A 20,000-nucleotide genomic window follows, 5' to 3' on the forward strand; every position below is an offset into this window, starting at 1 on the left:
TAAGAAAACACGCACAGACGACACTGCTAATCAACGGCGATGAAAGTAAGCGAGAAAGGAGAAGACAAAGATACAAAGAAGAGACAAACAGAAAAAAGGAAGACAACAAAACGCAGCAAAGGGAAATTGAAATGAGCAGAGGCGGCAGAAATCAGGAACTCGAGACGAAGAGAGAATGATGAATGATGGAGAGGAAAGCGAGGACTGGGAGGCGAACGGAGGAAAGGATGAAAGGACGCGTTTAATGGGCGAAATGTAAGGAGAGAGAGAGAGAGAGAGATAAAATAACTGTTTTTAATAGATTAAAGGACATCAAGGGGGTAAAGAGAAGAATTAATAGGTTTTGGGGAGGCAGGCAAACACAGACACACACACACACACACACACACACACACACACACACACACACACACACACACACACACACACACACACACAGAAAGAGAGAGAAAGAGAAAGTGAGAGAAAGAGAAAGAGTGAGAAAGAGAGAGAGAGAAAGAGAGAAAGAAAAAGAGAGAGAGAAAGAGAGAGAGAGAAAAGAAGAGAAAAAGAGAAGAGAGGAGAGTTACAGAAAATGGATCACCAAAAATGCAAGATAAGAAAGGCTGACGAAAGGAAGAAGTTCAAGAAGAAGAAAAAAAGAAGAAAATAGACAGTCCAACCAGCGACAGAGAGTGCCAGCGAGAGCGCGAGGCAGGGAGTGGCACCGCTCGCCGCCATGCCACTGCGAGAAGAGCCAAAATCAGATTCACAGTGCCACAACTCGATTCCGAATTTAAAAACGGGGTTCCTGTGCGCAACAAATAAGTTTTTCATTCCAAGTTTTAAACTGGGATTTCCAAGTCAACTTTCTCATCCAAGACTTCAAGTTGTGAGGAGAGAGCGTCGCATTCTCTCTGGTAGAGGGAAGTAAATTTGAGGTTTGAAAAAAAAAAAAGTATGAGAAAAAAGTCGGAAGGTATCAAGGGGAGGGAGAAAAAAATAAGCAAAAGTTCCAGAAAAAATGGAATTACGTGAATAAAAACTTTATTTTTGTAGAAAAAAAGTATTCACTAATTAGGTTACAAAACTTCGGGATCTGTAGTGCTCATCGAAAAAAAAGAGAGGCGAAGGAAAAAAGAACAAATATTTTAAGAGGACTGAGTACGCTCCATAGGTTTATTCACATCCGCGATTCTACTTCCCACGAGAGATGTGAACAAGGTTTGATTAGATGGTGTATTTATTTTTAAAAATCGTTTCTTGTTATGTATGCTTTTCTATTAAATTACGGAAGAGAAATTCGACTTGATTATATATATATATATATATATATATATATATATATATATATATATATATATATATATATATATATATATATATCACTGGGAAGTTCGACGGTATCTAATGTGCATAGCATTATGTACAATTAAGCGACATTTTTATCAAGTATATGTTTATGCCCAAATGTCAATGAACACTTTACAAGTAATTTTAATGGCTTCAGTAATCACACACACACACACACACACACACACACACACACACACACACACACACACACACACACACACACACACACACACACACACACACACACACACACACACACACACACACACACACATAAAGATATACTTAAGGTATATCCATTTATTAGTATATAAAATATAACCGTATAGTGAAATAGCTCTTGATTTAGAATGGTGATTTCAATGCCACATATTTTCAAGCAAACCACATTTGCTGCAAAACACATGCGAGAAAAAGTAGGAGATGAATCATTTATTTTCTTCTTTTGAGAAAAAATACGTAGTATTTTCAGCCCATTTCTAGAACCGTTGTAAAAGATTGCAGAAAGTCTTAAGCTTCGTCGTTTAAAAATTATTATTTTTGTAAATATATGCACTGCATGTACGACCCGATATTTTCATAAAAAGGACAAAGAAATAATCAAGACAGCGAACGGAAACATATCACTTATATAATTTAAGATTTATAAAAAAAAAAAAAATCAACAGATAAGATAAACGACGGTTCTCTCCGTGAAAAATTAATTTCTCTGTTGCTCTTCCTATGTTCATCTGGGAGACCAACAAAGCGAGGGGGCAAGAGAGAGAAGGATGGGATTGAACTCTCGTTTGACCTGCAATTTGATAAGCGTCACCTAATCCAATGGTCGCGGGGAGGGAAGAAGCCTTTGTGCCAGCGGTCTCTATATATGGCTCCGTTTCCGTTTCGTGTGCTTTTCTTCTGTCTACTGTCACCGTGTGGTGGGAAGGCGTTCGTGTTCTCAAAGAGGCACACTCCCTATTCAAGCCTAATGAAATCGCGTTTTTTTTTATATATATTCTTTTATTACCATTACATTTTTATTCCGACAGACTTCGGGTATATTTCATTAACTCCGGCAACGCCTCCAGACGCTGCTGAATAATAGAAACAAAAAACTCATAACTATTTTTTTTTCTTTTACTCCGTTGGAAGTTGGAGACCTGAACTCGTATTTCTGATGGAAGTGGGAATCGAGGAATTAGGGGAGGGAGGAAAAGGAAGAGATTGAAAAAGAGAGGGAAGAGAGGGTAGGCGCGGGGAGAAGCGACGATGCGTGGGTTTGTGTGTGTGTGTGTGTGTGTGTGTGTGTGTGTGTGTGTGTGTGTGTGTGTGTGTGTGTGTGTGTGTGTGTGTGTGTGTGTGTGTGTGTGTGTGTGTTTTACAAAGGGTCTGGACCTACAAAGTTGAAAGATAAGCTACACCTACATAACGAAGATAAGAAAAATACCAGTTAATGCGAAACAAACAAACAAGCAAGCAAACAAACAAACGCAAACACACACACACACACACACACACACACACACGCACACACACACTTTCCAATCATCATCGATATTTCATCGCGCAAAACTCCGACCAGTTCCCCAAAATCAGAATAATCGAGTTATCCAGAGGAAAGTTTGGGAATGGACAAGTGATATTCACAATACATTATGCTCCCTTATTGTTTAATGCACTTCCAGGTGGAGTGAAAGAACCTACGTTGTGTCTCTTCCTCACTCTTTCTCTATACTTTTTTTGTATGCATTAAATAAGAGGAAAAACCTAGTAACACAGGTCCTCTACGCTTACTTTCCTCCGTAATAAATATACAAATAATTAAAAAAAGAAGAGAGATTAAGAGAAAGTTGTACACTTAAAAACGTCAAAGTTCCGCTAATGGAAAATGTGTCTTTATTCAGGACCCAAAGCCATCAGAACTAAGGGCTACGAATACATTTTATTTTTGCTTCCCTTCCTCTCCACGCCTCCATTTTTTCTCTCTCTCTTCAGAACGGGAGGTAAATTTTAATTAAATAAGGATGTGTTGAGAGGTTTTCGAGTGTGCCATTAATATAGAATCATCAGAGACAGAAAGAAAACAAGGGAGATAGACAGAGGAGGAAAAAAGACCATCGAAGTAGACGCCAGGATCGTCTTTATTTCTCCCTCTTTTTCTGTTTCTCTCTTTCTTCCTTTCTTTCTGTCTCTCTCTTTCTTATTTTTATATTCATCTACACAACTGGAGATACAGCGAAAAGAGGAAGTGGCGCGAGAGAGAGTATGGGGAGTTGTGGAGGGGTAGGGGGAAGGGGAGGAAAGTGGTGCGAGAGAGAGCGGGAAGCAGAGGAAGGAGGGAGGAAAAGGAAATGGGAAGGGAAGAAAGCTTGGGGAAGCACGAGGAGATGGAAGGGGGGGTATGAGGGGAGAGGGGGAGAGGGGGAGAAAGAGGAGGAGGAGGAGGAGGAAAGAGAGGAGGAGGAGGAGGGTGAGTATGGGAGGGAGGTTAGAAGGAGAAGAGAGGAGAGGAGAGGAGAGGCGAGGAGAGGAGAGGAGAGGAGAGGAGAGGAGAGGAGAGGAGAGGAGAGGGGAGGCGAGGAGAGGCGTCGGGGGGGAAGGGAGAGGGTAAGGATGGGAAGGAGAGGGTGGGGGCGCTAAGAAGATTTGACTCCTCGCCTCCGATGCCTCCGTCATTAAGCCTCCCGGTGGATGGGGGCAAGGGGGGGGGGGCGCCCAATTCTCGAGCTCAAAGTAATCTAGTTCTACATCTCCTTTTTTTTTGTTCTTTCTTTGGAATTCAAATCAGCGCTCTTCTCCATTTCAACTCGCCCCCCCCTTCCCTTCTCCCAGACCAACCTCCATGTTATCGCTACCCTCTGCCTGTCTATCTATCTGTCTATCTATCTCTGCTTCAGTCTTGTCCTCCCCTTTCTGTCCCTATTCTTTTACTTCCTCCCCTTCTCTTCTGGTTCCCTTAGGAATGCTTCTTTTTCTGCCACCCCCCCCCTTCCCCTCTCCATCCACTGCTGCATCTCGCAACTCATACCTGTTCCCATCACAGATACCTAGTTACTAAATTACTAAATATCCAAACATTAAATAATCACACGAAATAAAACAAACAAAATGATAAACAAATAAACATAATAAACCCATAAGAAACACCAAAATCAAGAGCTTTTCCAGAACTCCTGGCGGGCAAAAGTGCAAGACGGGAGAGACACCGAGGCAGGTCAGTCGAGTCGACGGGCGGTGGAAAGCTGAGGAGTGGGTTCGCAGGAAGCCTGGGGCTTGTGGTTTAGGGATGGAAGGGTGGAAGGGAAGGGAAGGGAGTCAGGGTGATGAATGATGGAGGAATCACTCTTGGAATCTCAAAGAGTTGTTGGAGAAAGTATTAATAAGCATAATTCAAACGAATGGAATGGCAACAGCGTGATCCAAAAATTCAAGACAAACAACACCATTACTAACCGCATAAAAGAAAGAAAAAAAGAAATAACTATGGAAATGAAAACCTAATAAGGAGATGGCGAAGAAGGGTAACCATAGAAGGGGGGGGGGGGAAATGACAGTAGATACGAGGGAGAAAATGAAAAGCCGCATCCGTTACCGCCTCCCAAGATGATGTGTCACTTAGCGGGAGTATAACGCTGAGCGAGACTGCTCTCTGAGAATGGTTTCGAGGCCGACGTTATAGTGAGGCGAGTGAAAATGGTGCGTGTGGTGCAGCAGAGGATGTTGCAATGCACACATGGCGTTTACTTTGACTGCATCTTCGCAACACGACGAAGGCTGAGGGAGAGGCACTCTTTTCAAATCTGGCGGGTCTTCTCGTAGATTCCGAAAGTTTCCTTTTTTTTTTTTTCGAAACCGAGTTCTCGAACCCAAAAGGATAAAATGCCGCTTGCTCTTTCGCCCTTATCTGGGATTAAACGCGGGTAAAACAAAAGTTGGCATTCGATATTTAGTTGATACAGCCAAAAAAGGTGGGAGTCAGAAACACCAACATGTCATGGAACTTTCCTGATAACAGCCGGGGAATAAAGGGGCAAAAAGCGGGCGAAAGGGGAAAAGAGCCTGACGTCGGAGAACTTTCCGAAAAGATCTCATCGAAGGAATTAGAGAAGAACGAAAATGTTGGCTTGTTTTTTTGAAGAATTCCTTTTTCGCCGCCATATACAAGCTCCAAGTTTATACCCGGCGTCCGTTTATTGTAATTTAATGGTAACTCCCCTCTCCAAGAAAAGAAAAAGACTAAAGGAAAATAGAGGCAATGTTTTATGTGAGAGTACGTCTTTATTATATGTATTTTTTGTTTTTAAGCATTGTTCTCATGTCACTTAAGATTTTAAATCCCGCTTCAACTTTCCGAACAAATCCATTGGCCTTTCATTCTGCTCCCAAAGTCTCCGTGGCGTCAGGTTAAGGCTATATATTTTATATATATATTTTTTCTCCTTTCCTTTCTTCCTCCCTCTTGATGAAAGTACTGGATAGCAATAATGTGTCTGAAACGTAAAGCAACTACCGGCTGACTTTTTCTTACCTGTGACAAGTAGCGACTTTAATTCCTCATGTTGGACAGCACCGACGAACCTTTTTCAAATTCCAAGTAACACCTTCCCATCTTCTATCAGGCATAATACACTCTACAGAACGTAAGCAATCCGAGTCCAAAAAATATGTGAAAACCTATCAACACGCTTCTACAACAAGTATAATGTTTCAAGTGACACCCAGACACAACAATGAGGTAGTTGTTCGATCTCCCAGAGCTCAAAGAAAACTAAGCGTGGGATCGCGGCCAGTCCGATGCTCAAGTGGGGAGGTTAACCACTGAAATATTCACATGACGTCACAACCTACGTCACTTCCGTTCCAAAATGGCGGCCACAGTTTGGCCTCTCTGACATTTATACAATCCGGTTAAAGGCAAATGTAACGGCAGACTGGTCATAAGGGTCATTAGTAAATGTGACAGCAATAGTACTTCCTCCCATTTGGAGTCGGGCTCGGGAGCTTGTCTTACACCGAACACCGATTTCCGAGAGCGCGTGACATTTGGTCTCGACAGATTTCAGTGAATATTTTACATCAGGGGCTCTCCCTTGGCTGGGTGCTGTGCCGTCGCCTGCCCTCGTTACTTCAAACACTTGCCTGGAAAGGAGTCCCCCGAAGGCCGGCGAATTCCCAACTTTGCAAGGACGATGCAACACCCACGCCTGGCTAAACGAGGCCAAATAAGATGCGAAAATATGAAAGCGTTTCGTCAGGGATGCGATACTTGGGAATGCTGGCAGTGGCCGAGGTTGCGCCGCCACCTGATTTTCTCTGGAACTGACATTTAAACCAAAAATAAATAATCGAGCTGGACGAGGGCGATCAGAATTGCTACGAGGTAAAAACAACAGTGGTATTTCAATATTAGGCTTTTAAACACGCCTGCCGGTGCCCATTCTGACAGGCTTTCAGAACAAGCCATCCCACTTGGTCGTTATAGATGGCGCGGTTTGTCTGAATGTTATTTGTTTATGTTCCATGCTGGGCTTCCCACCTATGCCTCCTCCTAACCCCCACTCCCCTTGGCCCACCCCAGGCTAGATAACCTATAAAATTAGGGATATCGTTAATTAGTGTAAAACAGAATAATTGCTCATAATGACATCTCACACTTCTTCCACTCGTTTATTATTCAATTTCCCAATTCGATTACACCTTTTTTGCGTGTGTGTTGCGGCGACGAGGAAGAGGGAACGGTAGGGGGAGGGTGGCGAGGGGGTGGGGGCGTCGCTACCCCTGGCCGGCGTGGCAGGAAGGGCCCATCCTAAATTGAAATGAGTTTTCCTTTTTTTCCCCTCGAACTCTCAGTCTGCGCTCGAACTCTCCCGCCAAGGCACAGAAAGCTCCCGCTCACAACAAGGGGCATCAAGGCTCTATTTGGTCGAGCATCTGCTGTGCGAAACTTCATCCGAAACGAGCAAAAATCTCTTTCCTGGGATTACGCTAAAGGAGGAATCCGAGAAAGCCTTCTGAAGGGAAGAAATAAATTTTACCAAAACTTGTTCGCCCCAAGCGAAACGCCACGAACATAGAAAATACAATCGGCACATGTATTATGTATTATGCTTGTATATGAACACACACACACAGACAAACACGCTGCCCTCGCCTAGTTATATATGGAGCACTTCTAATCAAACCAAGATACGCGCCCTCGCCGCGCATTACACCCGACGGAGGCGACTCAATAAGCAAAGGAGGCCTCCCTTTCCCCCATTAGCAAAACCGCAATAGAGAAACCAGCCGACCGCGACCAGATTCTAGCGGGCCATCAGCAGAAACCCGCGTCCCTGACAGCAACATCAATATCCGGCCATTATGATCAATACTCGCAAACATATAATAATTATTCGTCCAATTGTCTCCATTACTTCCCCTCCTTCCTTCCCTTCCTCTTGCCCTGTTTCTCCTCTTCTTGCTCGTCCTCCTCGTTCTCGTCCTTGCTGTCCTCTCTCTTTTCCTCAGCGCCCCGGCTTAGCTATCAATTATTCATCCATTATCCCAATGCCAGGTAATCAAGCGGTCTTTAAAAGTTAATAGTTCGGTCGAGCCACATTAGCATGGACGGCAAAAAACAACACAGGTGTCTACGTTATGCTTTAGACCTCTCGGCTGCATAATCTCAAGAGGTGTGCAAGTTAGCGTTGTTACGGCCCCCCGTTACGCTGGGAAATTAGACACTAACAGCCGCAATTATGGCCATTAGGCATGTCAAACCATTCCGAGCTAATAATGCGGCTCCTTTGACCAGTAATTTCCAAAAGTCATTACCCAGGCGAACATCGTCCGTAATGGCTATCTTGAGCAAACGAGCCATTCGCTTGACGACTGCGATGAGTGTGAAATTCACTTCTTACGTCGAACTTCTTTTAATTTACATGAATAATCCCATGCAATTTCCATCCGTGGAACGACGTAACGAGTTGCGTAGGAGAGGGAATTGGAAAAGCCAATGAGCGGTTTATAACAAGTCGCACCAATTATTAATAGTTTATCACAATGGGAATTCGTCGAGTTAGATAGGATTGAATGTTTACCTAGTCTACTACTGGAAGAATTCTCTCCGGATATCGCTGAAACCCGTAGCTGGGAGGAGGGAAGGCCGTATTATATCTTGCACTGAGCGGGCCCGCCTCCGAAGATTTCTTGCTACAGATTTCCTCCCCTTTCACGACCCCGCGTGCTTGGCCTAACAAGCGATGATGGCTTCGTAGGGCGTCGGAACAAACCACCAATTAAGGGGAACAAACAAGGCTATCGTCGTCACCAGTAGCTGGAGGCAACCGCGACGGCCGCGCGCTGAGCCAGCCCAGGTAAGCCATGAATTAACAATCTATCTATCAGAGGGGAATAAAGGTGAAGCTTCCATCTGTTGTGCACGCTGGTGGATCCGCGAGTCGCCGGCGGGGGGTACGGGGCCTCGACGCCAGCAAGTAAGTGCGAGCTTCGGGGCTTCAGACGAAATCTGAGACGGCTCTTACAATAATTGGGGAAGTATTGGCATTGCACTCAAATGAACACACGTCGAATGTGTTGACTGGGAGTGGATGATGAGTTACATCGTATTAGCGGGGAGAGGGAGAGAGTGGGGGAGGGAGGGTTCGGCTTTGGCTCTGCTACTGTGGAAGGAGGGGAAGGGGGAAGGGGAAGGGAGAGGAATGGGGAACGGGAGGGGAAAGGGAAGCGAGGGAAGGGGGAAGGAGGAAGGGGCAGGGAGACAAAGATGATAGAAGGAAGAGGAAGGGGGAAGGGGAAGGGAGGGGAATGGGGAACGAGGAAAGGGAAGGGAGAGGAATGGAGGAGGAAGGGGAAGGGAAAAGAATGGGGAGGACTGCGAAGGGAGAATTAGGGAGAAAGGGCAAGGTTAAGGGGGAGAGAGGAGAAAAGGGAGAAGAGAGAGAGAAAGAGTTAAACCACGGTTTTGTTACAGCCGATGGAAGGAGATGAAGGAACACTACTGGCATATGTTTACTGGATGTTTGCTGTTGTGGTAAATGTTTCTTTAGCGATGCGGGGGCTGCGGCACCTCATCATGGGGCGCAGTGGCCAGCCAAGCAAACACCGGGGCAGAAGCTTACATTAACTCTCAGCAAAGAACAGGGTTTGTTCATAATATCGGCCACAGAATGCCCTATCAACTGAATCGTTGAATCAGGTCGTACTCGTGGATGTAGTCGCACAGGAACATAGTCCCAATTCCCCTGGGGTAAACGGCTAACAACGCCCGTTTTCAATCGAGCTACCCTTTTTCTTGACAGAGGACAAGCGGCATTAGCACACGTCTTTCATTCCATTTAAATTTCATCTCTCTCTCTCTCTCTTCTACTTCTTCTCCCCCTCTCTCTTCCTTCTCCCTCTCTCACCCACTTCTTAAAGTCTCCCTATCTCCCCCGTAGTTTATCCCCTTCCACCCCTCTCTCCCTTCTAAAACGAATAAAAGCATTTTTTCGGTGTTTGTTATCCAAGCACTTCCCTCCTTCAACTAGATTTTCTTCCCGTAATAGTTTCCTTTGAAATCCTACTCCATTTCTCCTTTCCTCTTTCTCCCTTGCTCTGGCCTGGGATCTCTCTCCTTCCCCTACCTGTGCTTTCACCCTTCGGCCAGCCAGCGAGGGAAGGGAAGAAGCGCAAAGAGGAATACGGAAAGGGAAGGAAAGCAAGTGAGGGAACAAGATAAGCAAACGGACAGAATGATTAAATAGATACGAATAGATAGGAGGGGTAAGGGCTGAAACTGAAAGAAGGCGAAAGGGGGAGGTAAATGAAAGAGAAGGAAGAGAAAAGAAAATAATGAAGAGACCATTGAGGCGAAGAGACGGGTGGACGGTCGAAAGGAAGGATGAAGCACCGCAGGTCTACCGCATCTACTACTAAAAGATGTACAGATACATCAGAAATACAAATGTCAGAAATAAAAAGGTCTATATATTTTTTTTCATCTATGGTGCACAGTTTGCGCTTCTAAAACATTTATTTTATGTTAAATATCTCTTCTTCCACACAGATCTAACAATTATTCTTTCTAGGAAGTTATCAGCGTTACGAAAAGGTTAGCACATAGTCGAAATGTCAAGGTAAAGAGAAGTCCCCTTTTCAGAGCAGTGATTCTGTTTCGATTCACCTAAACATTCCTTTCGTTACTAGATACTCTGTCTCAAATGACGGAATAAGCCTGCAACATACATTTCCAAAACAAACGTCTAACCGTCAGTTATAATTACTTCTCCTGGTTTCTAAACTCTCTCGAACGCGGCATTCTGATATCCCTACGAGAATCCAAGGCCTGAATGAATTAATGCATTAATTTCTACCGCTGGGAATGCCTCGTGGTCGTCAACTCCCATTCCAAATAATGGCGTGGGTAAAAAAGAGAAAGAGAAAAAAATATATATGACGTCATGAGAGTCGTGGTGCTCATTGATTGGCTGGTTGCTAGTCCCAACCGACGCTCCCATTGGCCAACTTTTATTCTCCCACCCATCTAGATACGAGTTACATGATTGGTTCTTCATCCTTCAAACCAAACTTTCTGATTAGTTTCCCTGAATTTTGGCAAGGAGACATTACTGCTCATTAATGTCAAATAAGCTCCTGCTGGCTTCAGAGGAATCTCCTCATTCAATCACATTTGCCAACGACCAGTAAACTCCGGTTCGCAACCCGGGTATACAACGCGCCTTGAGGTTGAGCCAGGATCTTGATTCCACGAGGCGGAATGTTTACAGGCTGACCATAATGTTTACTGGTTGGCAACATCGCTGATTGACTCCACAACCATTTTTACGGGATGGGATTCTTCCGTGTTTTCTTACTTGTCTAATAATAACACGGACTAAGGCAAAAAAATAATGAAGCAAAATCTATTTTTTCCTTTGAGAAATGGTTATTAAAAAAAAATACGTTTCTTTCTTTTATTTTGTAAGTCTCGCCCTTTCACTTCCTCGGTCCAAAAATACCGCCTTCTCTCCTTCCTATTTACTCACTTCTCTCTTTCCCACACTCCCTCCCCTCCGCATCATGTCGACACGTGTAAAGCAGTCTGTTTACGTGTGCATTAGACAGTTTACTACAAACGGGAGGCCGTTGTTGATCGTCTCGGCCAACCACCACACCCACGCTGAAGATACACATGCTTCACCTCCTCATAATGTTACACCAAGGACCGCCCACGCTTTCCTTTCCTTCTCCTTCTTCTTTACGCTCTTCTCCCTCTTATTCTCCCTTCTTGCTCTCACTCTCTCATTCGATCACCCTTCCTCTCGCTCTCGGGGGAGGGAGACAGAGACAGACAGAGAGACGGGAGAACATTAAGAAGAAGAAGAAGAAGAAGAAGAAGAAGAAGAAGAAGAAGAAGAAGAAGAAGAAGAAGAAGAAGAAGAAGAAGGGTTTCAGAATGAATCACGCTGCCGGCACACCCGCGTACGCCATTATCGATAACGTGGGTTCGAGGCACGAGGTCCACAGGGCAGTTTGTTTACGCTGCGAGCCGCACCTGGGCCGTGGCGAGGAGGCGCCTTTCACACCCGCCTTTTTAAAGTCCTCTGCGCCTTCTTGGCTTCTTTCTCCTCCTTTTCTCTCCCTCTTTCTCTTCTTTTTTTTTAACCCCTCGCCTTCGATTGCTTCCTCTCCTTCCTCCTTTTTGGTTTGTCATTCTCCTTCTCAAGCCACTTGCTCTCATATCTTTTTATGTTGTTCTTGATTTTGTGTTATATTTACTTTTTGTGTGCGTGTGTATAAGCAACAGCTTGTGTTTGTATGTTTTACAGGAGGGGGAATGTCGAAGTTTCGTGGATGTTATTTAGTCGTGTTCAGTGTATCTGGGAAAACGTGATTTTCGAGTTACCGCGGATGGAAAAATTTAGTACGATTACAAAACGCGCTCGCGCACACACGCGCACACGCATTCACGCACACACGCACACACACGCACGCACGCACGCACACACACGCACGCACGCACACACACACACACACACACACACACACACACACACACACACACACACACACACACACACACACACACGCACACACGCACGCACACACGCGCGCACACGCATGCACGCACACACACACACACGCACGCACGCGCACACACACACGCGCACACACACACACACACACACACACACACACACACACACACACACACACACACACACACACACACACACACACACAAAGAGAAAGAGAGAGAGAGAGAGAGAGAGAGAGAGAGAGAGAGAGAGAGAGAGAGAGAGAGAGAGAGAGAGAGAGAGAGAGAGAGAGAGAGAGAATGAAAATGAAACAAAGACAGTTACCCGGAGACAGAGAACCCACTAACGCCATAGAAAGAAAGAGAATGAGAGAAGTAATCCCCTACCCTACTCCCCTCTCCCCCCCTTCACCCCTTTCCCCTTATTCCCCCTCCCTCCCCCCCTCCGTGACATCGTTGAGCCTTCCTTTATGATAACAATCCAGTTAAAGGTGTTTGTGTCTGCTGCTCCCTTGTGTATACACGTGGCAGGCGACTTGTAAACCACATACATATTTTTTTTCCTTCCATTATTCCCCGTTTTCTTTTCTTACTTGTACGCTCTCCTGTTTTCTTTTCTTTTCCTTTTTTTTTCATATGCTTCCTTTTTTCGTTATAATTTTCTCCTACTTCTTGTACGTTTATTCTTGATTTTGTCGTCTTTGTTATTCCACTTATTCTTCGGATCAAGCGTCCATAAATCACCTTTTTCCTCACGTGTTCCTCCATTCCATCTCCTTGTGCCTCTTGTGTCCCTGCTTTATCATGCACTTTGCTATCCCCTTTGCATTTGTTTCCTCCTGTGTCCGCCCTCGTTAATTTCGTCTCGGGTTGATTAATCTTCCGGAACCTTCCATTTCCTCATCCTCCACGTACTCTTTAATTCTCCTTTTCGTGTTTTCCTAACTCTCTCGCCCTCCTTCTCCCCCAGCCATCATCCATCAGTTGCTTCTTACACTTTCATCACATGTGTTTCTCGTGCACCATTCGCGTCTCTTACTTTGGGTTTTCTGTATTTTTCTCCTTATCCTCTCTTCCCTTCTCCCTCTTTCTGAATTGTGTTTCTCATTCTCGGTGGTTTTCTCACTTCCTCCTAATTCTATTTATTTATTCATTTATATGTGTCTGTATATATTTATTTGCTTATTTATTCATCAACGTATGTGTGTGCATATATCATTTATTTATTTATTCAATTATCCATCTATCTGTTTATATATTTTTCATTTGTTTTTCCCCTAGTTTTCTCTTTTTTCCTCAAAAAAAAAACTGAAAACGTTTCCCTTTTACTTTCCCGTTCACGTAAATATCAAAGTTTCTTTTATACACGTGTTTTGCTTTTATTCTAAATGCCTTTACCAGTTGCGTCAAGCGCCAGTCTGCGTAGTAGTTTGCAAATGACATTTCGGGAGGTGATTTCTTTTCATTATTCCTATCTTATTACACATTTCTATTTCTCGAAAATTAATAATATCAAGCAAAAATAAAAATAAATAAAAATAAAGGGAACATTAACATCATCAAATCTAAATCTCCGAAACGTGAAATCGTAATAATGATAAATATACGATCAACAAGAGTAGTGGAATTTCTCGCGATCAAAGAATTCGAAGTGTAGCACAACTGAGGTGGTGGGGAGGGGGGGGGGAGAGGGGAAAGGGAGAGGCAGAGAGGGAGAGGATGGGGGGGGGGAGGGGAGGAGAGGGGGAGCGGGAGCGTGAGAGGGAGAGGGAGGCGGAGGGGGAGAAAGAGAGGGAGAGAAGCAGTAAAGATTGAGAGGGGGAGAGGGAGACGAGGGGGGAGAAAGAGGGAGGGGGAGAGGGAAAAGGAGAATAGAGATTGAGAGGGGGAGAGGAAGAGGGAAAGGAGAGGAAGAGGGGAGGGGAATAGAGGAGGGGAGATGGAAGAGAGTCTGGGAGCTGGATGGGGGCAGGGAGGAGAGGGGGGAGGGAGATCGAGTGTGGTAGGAGCTGGGGGGGTGGGGGTGGGGGGCAGCTCCTGAACTTTAAACATAGGGATGGGGTGATGGAGGGGAGGATAAGAGTTGGGGTGAGGGACGTGTGAGGGGGGTGAGGAGTGGGGGAGTGAAGGGGAGGGGAGGGGAGTGGAGGGGAAGGTAGGGGAGGGGAGGGGAGGGAACGGAATGTGCTCGCGCCACCCGATTCAAAATGTCAGAATAACGTATAAGGGAGGATGCATAATTCACATGCGTGCCTGCCAACCCGAATGTCAGCCGGGGCTACCAGGCACTCGCGGGCCCCTTGCCACCGCCGCCGCCGCTTCCTCATTCTCTTCTTCCTCCTACATCATCGTCACTGTCGTCGTCATCGTCATCGTCACTGTCATCGTCATCGTCATCGTCATCGTCATCGTCATCATCATTATCATTATCATCATCATCATTATCATCACCATCACCATCACCATCACTATCATCATCATCATCATCATCATCATCATCATCATCATCATCATCATCATCATCACCATCACCATCACCATCATCATAATCACCACCCTCATCATAATCATTATCATCACCTTTTTTTTCTCTATTTTTCTCCCTTTTCTTCATCCTCCTCCTTCCCGCTTCTCATCCTCTTCACATTCATCCTCTTCTTATCGTTCTCCTCTTCCTCCTCCCTTTCCTTATCAAATTTCTTCTTAATATACGACACCCTTTTGCATGGGTTCGCCGCCTAATAATAAGGGTTTATCCAACACCTTAATCCCGGGATAAGAAAGGATTTCGGTAGGGACCCAACACCCCCCCCCTCCCCTCCCGAATACCCCCCCCCACACACACACATTTAGCGTATGATAACCCCCCCTCCCCCCTTCCCCCTTCCCCCTACCCCGGTCCAACAAGATCCAGGAGAATCTTGAAATCCAGTTCATGGAAGATGGCGAAAATGTCAGGCGGGAGAGAGAGAGAAAAAAATATATATATACATATATATTAAGAAAGAGAGAGAGAGAGAGAGAGAGAGAGAGAGAGAGAGAGAGAGAGAGAGAGAGAGAGAGAGAGAGGGGAGAGAGAGGAGAGAGAGAGAGAGAGAGAGAGAGAGAGAGAGAGAGAGAGAGAGAGAGAGAGAGAGGAGAGGAGAGGAGAGGAGAGGAGAGAGAGAGAGAGAGAGAGAGAGAGAGAGAGAGAGAGAGAGAGAGAGAGAGAGAATAGAAAATTAGCCCTTTAACTCTACGCAGACAGGGAGAGAGACATAACCTTTGCGGAGTATGGTTAAAGAACAGGTTGAAAACGAACGGCATTTAGTAGTTATATGGAGTTCATGTAATAAATGAAAATGAAAAAGGAAAGAACGTAAAATGGAGGAGGAATAATAATAATAATAATAATAATAATAATAATAATAATAATAATAATAATAATAATAATAATAATAATAATAATAATAATAATAATGATAATAATAATAATAATAATATGATGATGATGATGATGATGATGATGAAAAACAGAAGAGGGAAAAGAAGAATAAATAAAGAGGGCAAGAATAGGAAAAAAAAGAGAGGAAGAAGAAGACGAAAAAAAAGAAGAAGGAGAGACAGAAGAAGAACAAGAAGGAGGAGCAGAAGACTTGAACAGGAGCAGTAGGCGAGGAGAGAAACGAGATAAAGGAGACCCGTTCACAGGATACCCTCCAAGCAGCGGTCACACAAGAAAGAGTTGACACCCGTGTTTACGCTGAACACAAAACATAAACATTCCCACGACACCTTGAGCAACGCCACTTGAGAAAGAGCCCGAGTTTCCGTTCCCACAGGGGATGCTGACGAGACTCTCCGAAGATGCTGAAGAGAGTCTAAGATGCTGACGAGACTCTCCGAAGATGCTGAAGAGAGTCTAAGATGCTGACGAGACTCTCCGAAGATGCTGAAGAGAGTCTAAGATGCTGACGAGACTCTCCGAAGATGCTGGAGATAGTCAAAGATGCTGACGAGACTCTCCGAAGATGCTGAAGAGAGTCTCCGTCGAGTCTAAGATGCTAACGAGACTCTCTTAAGATGCTGGCGAGACTAAGATGCTGACGACGTGACGTGGCATTCGCACACACGCTCGTGAGTTTCGGACGCCGACATATATATATATATATATATATATATATATATATATATATATATATATATATATATAGACAGACAGATAGCTAGCTAGCTAGATAGATAGATAAATAAATAGATAGATAGAGTGTGAGAGGGAGAGAAAGAAAGAAAGAAAAAAAGAAAGAAAGAAAGAAAAGAATTGGAGAGAGAAAAAGAAAAAGAAAAAGAAAGAAAGAAAAAAAAAAAATATATAAAGAAAGAAAAACACAGAGACAGCGCCGGTAACGCCCCGGAAAACGAGGAGCGAGGTAGCAGCAGGAACAGTAGGCAGCAGCAGCAGCGGTAGCAGAAGGCAGTAGGCGAGCGGGGTAATGATCGTACCCCAAGTGTTCCAGATGAAAAGATTGACATTTCTGCGTGGATGATTTCACCTCGGCAGATATATGACGGTCGGTATTCTTCTGTGCGCATCACCGCCCTCGTAAACCGTTTTGTGAGGAGGTAGGGGGGGGTAAGGAGGGAGGGGGGTGCAAGAGATGGTGGGGGTAATAGGGTGGTAGGGAGGGAGTGGGTGGGGTTGGGGGAAAAGGGGGGGGTGGATGAGAGGGAGGTGGTAAGGGTGGGGGTAAGAGTGGGGGTTAGGGTGGGGGTATGGGGGTGTAAGAGATGGTGGGGGAGATTTGGGGAATAAACAATATTGTACAAGAGAATGAAGATAGGCGTGGATATATAGTGTATGAAAAAGAGAAAGGAAGACAAAGAGAGTCGAGATAGAAAAAGAAGATAAAAACAAATAAGGAGATCGAAAGGTAGGGCAAGAAAAAAAAAATGATAAAAAATAAAACGATTCTATAAGAAGACCCAAATAGCCGTATCCTTTAAACCAGAGACCGAAATAACAACAGAAAAAAAATCTGTAAACAATATCTTTTGAAAGCCAACGACCACTACCCATACGCTACGTCACGACTCGTCACGATCCATGCCCGGGGCAATCAACTTGTCACAAAGTACTTATTACAAGATCAGGAAAGGAGGGGAGGGAGGAGGAGGGAAAGGAAAGAGGGGGGGGGAGGGGTTATGGAGGAGGGGAAGAGAGAAAGGTGGAAGTGTTTAGGGAAATCAATCGACCAGAACATAACTAATAATTACGTCCAATTTTCTACTTCCCACGGGTCCGAACGCGGCCACGTGTCATCCATCTCCTCCGCGGCAAATATACATGGGGAGAGGGAGGACACGGTTTCTCGCTTGAATTTTGATTTCGCGCTTTATTTTTTTTTGTCTGAGAGAGAGAGAGAGAGAGAGAGAGAGAGAGAGAGAGAGAGAGAGAGAGAGAGAGAGAGAGAGAGAGAGAGAGAGAGAGAGAGAGAGAGAGAGAGAGAGAGAGAAGAGAGAAGAGAGAGGGGAGAGGGAAGAGAAATGAGAGAGGATACAGGAGAAGAGAGAGGGGAGAGGGAAGAGAAGAGAGAGAGGATACAGGAGAAGAGAGAGGGGAGAGGGGAGGGGACAGAACTCAAAGCCAATAAATGTCCCGGCGAGGAGGTGCTACTGAAGAACAAAGGCTCAGTATCGCGCTTGGAATGACGCTAATGAATGACACGCGTGTGACCCTCATAAACTGCGCGCTGAGTGAGTGAGCTGACGAGTGAGTGAGTGAGTGAGTGACTGAGCAGGCGAGTAAGTGAGGTGACGGGTGAGTGAGTGAGTGAAGGAGCGAGTGAATGTGAATAAGTGAGTTGGTGTGTGAGCGAATGAGTGAGGGACTAGAAGCTCAGTGAATATATGTGTGTATGTGTGTATGTGTGTGTGTGTGTGTGTGTGTGTGTGTGAGTGAGTGAGTGAGTGAGTGAGTGTGTGTGTGTGTGTGTGTTTGTGTGTGTGTGTGTGTGTGTGTGTGTGTGTGTGTGTGTGTGTGTGTGTGTGTGTGTGTACGTGCGTGCGTGTGCGCGCGAGTGTGTGCGTGCGTGCGTGTATGTGTATGAATGAATGATGAGGGAGTAAAAGCAGAACATATGCGAAAAATGAAAAGAAAACGAAAATAAGAGATAGGAAAAAGAGGAGAGATAAAGACGAGAATAGACGTAAAGGGAAGAGGAAATGCAGATGATAATGAAGGGAAAATCGAGGCAGGAAGCGCCACGCCAAAAGCGACCAGCTGTGATTGAGAACAAAATTGAAATTCTTTCCTTTGATTTAATCCATCGCCTTTTCCCTCCGTTTTTTTTTTTTTTTTTTTTTTTTTTATGTATTTGGTGGTGTCGTCGGCGGATGGGCAGGGGGGGGAGGGAGGGAGGGAGGAAGGAAGGAAGGAAGGAAGGAAGGAAGGAAGGAAGGAAGGAAGGAAGGAAGGAAGGAAGGAAGGAAGGAAGGAAGGAAGGAAGGAAGGAAGGAAGAAAGAAAGGAGAGGAAAGGAAGGGAAGCAGAAGAGGGGAGATAAGGAGGGAGAGGAGGAGGGAAGAGGAGGAGAAGGATAATAGTAATACCAAGAATAAAGAAAAGGAGGGAATACGAAGAGGGAGGTAGGGGATAAGAAGAAGGGCAAGATGAACGAATGGGAGGAGAAGAAAGAGGGCGTAAAAGAATAAGAATAAACGGAAAGAAAGAGGAAAGAGGAAAGAAAGTTAATAATAACAGAGGGAGGACGAAAAGAGAAGGATAGGTGGGGGGGAGGGGAGGGAAAGAGGCAGATAGGGGAAGAGAGGAGGAAAAAATGGAGAGGAGGAAAGATAGGAGGGAGGAGGGAGAGGGGGAGATCTATTTTACATATGGCTCATTTCATAGTTTATTGGAATAAAAGTTTTATATTGATTTCAAGGTTTTAGTGAAGAACAATTCGGCTTAGTCTCTGAATACGAAAACAATTCACCGCCGCAGAAAGCGCATTCAACCCCGGATAAAGGGAGTAAAAGACAAAAAAAATAATAAGAAAAAAAAAGAGAGAGAGAGACAGAGAGAAAGACAGAGAGAGCAAAGAAAAGAATCAACAAACAATGGAATTAAAAAGAAAGAAAAAAAATCTCCACTCGGTTTGTCTCCCTCTTTCATCTCTTCACATTCTATTACCACTACATTATTGACAATCGCTAAAAACAACGACGTCGTTATAAAACACAGAACAAAACGACGCTCGGGAAATTAGAGTATGAATGATTATGTACACACACGCACGCACGCGCACACGCACGCACAAACATTATATATATATATATATATATATATATATATATATATATATATATATATATATATATATATATATATATTATAAGTAGAAACCAATGCACAAATACGTAATCGCACGCACACACACACACACACACACACACACACACACACACACACACACACACACACACACACACACACACACACACACACACACATTTATCAAAGCGCTTTCCCCATCTTTATTCATATTTACTATCATAACCGGAAAATGTTTCATCCAACGCTTCAAAATGACGTTTTGTTTGTCGATGGACGACCGTCTTTTGTTTTTGTTTTCCTTTTTTTAAAACCGTTATTTGTTTTGACAGGTGAGCAACAGAGGGCGTGACTTGAT

The 20,000-nt window shown here is 44.5% G+C and overlaps 1 protein-coding gene across 13 annotated transcripts in view; it reads right to left on the reverse strand.

Moving 5' to 3' along the window:
* The window catches only part of LOC119583548 (CUGBP Elav-like family member 4), a 92,375-nt gene that overhangs the window by 26,630 nt on the left and 45,745 nt on the right, over positions 1–20,000 (reverse strand). For 2 of the 13 annotated variants that reach the window (XM_037932090.1, XM_037932091.1), the window contains exon 1: positions 5,846–6,070. The exons of 10 other annotated variants lie outside the window; for them this stretch is intronic. The gene's annotated coding sequence lies outside the window, so the exon portion shown is untranslated. Of the gene's footprint in view, positions 1–5,845; positions 6,071–20,000 lie in introns of those variants that run through there. One more of the 13 variants, XM_037932093.1, reaches the window with a different exon arrangement.

The sequence above is a fragment of the Penaeus monodon genome, chromosome 17 (assembly GCF_015228065.2).
Source record: "Penaeus monodon isolate SGIC_2016 chromosome 17, NSTDA_Pmon_1, whole genome shotgun sequence".
NCBI lineage: Eukaryota > Metazoa > Arthropoda > Malacostraca > Decapoda > Penaeidae > Penaeus > Penaeus monodon.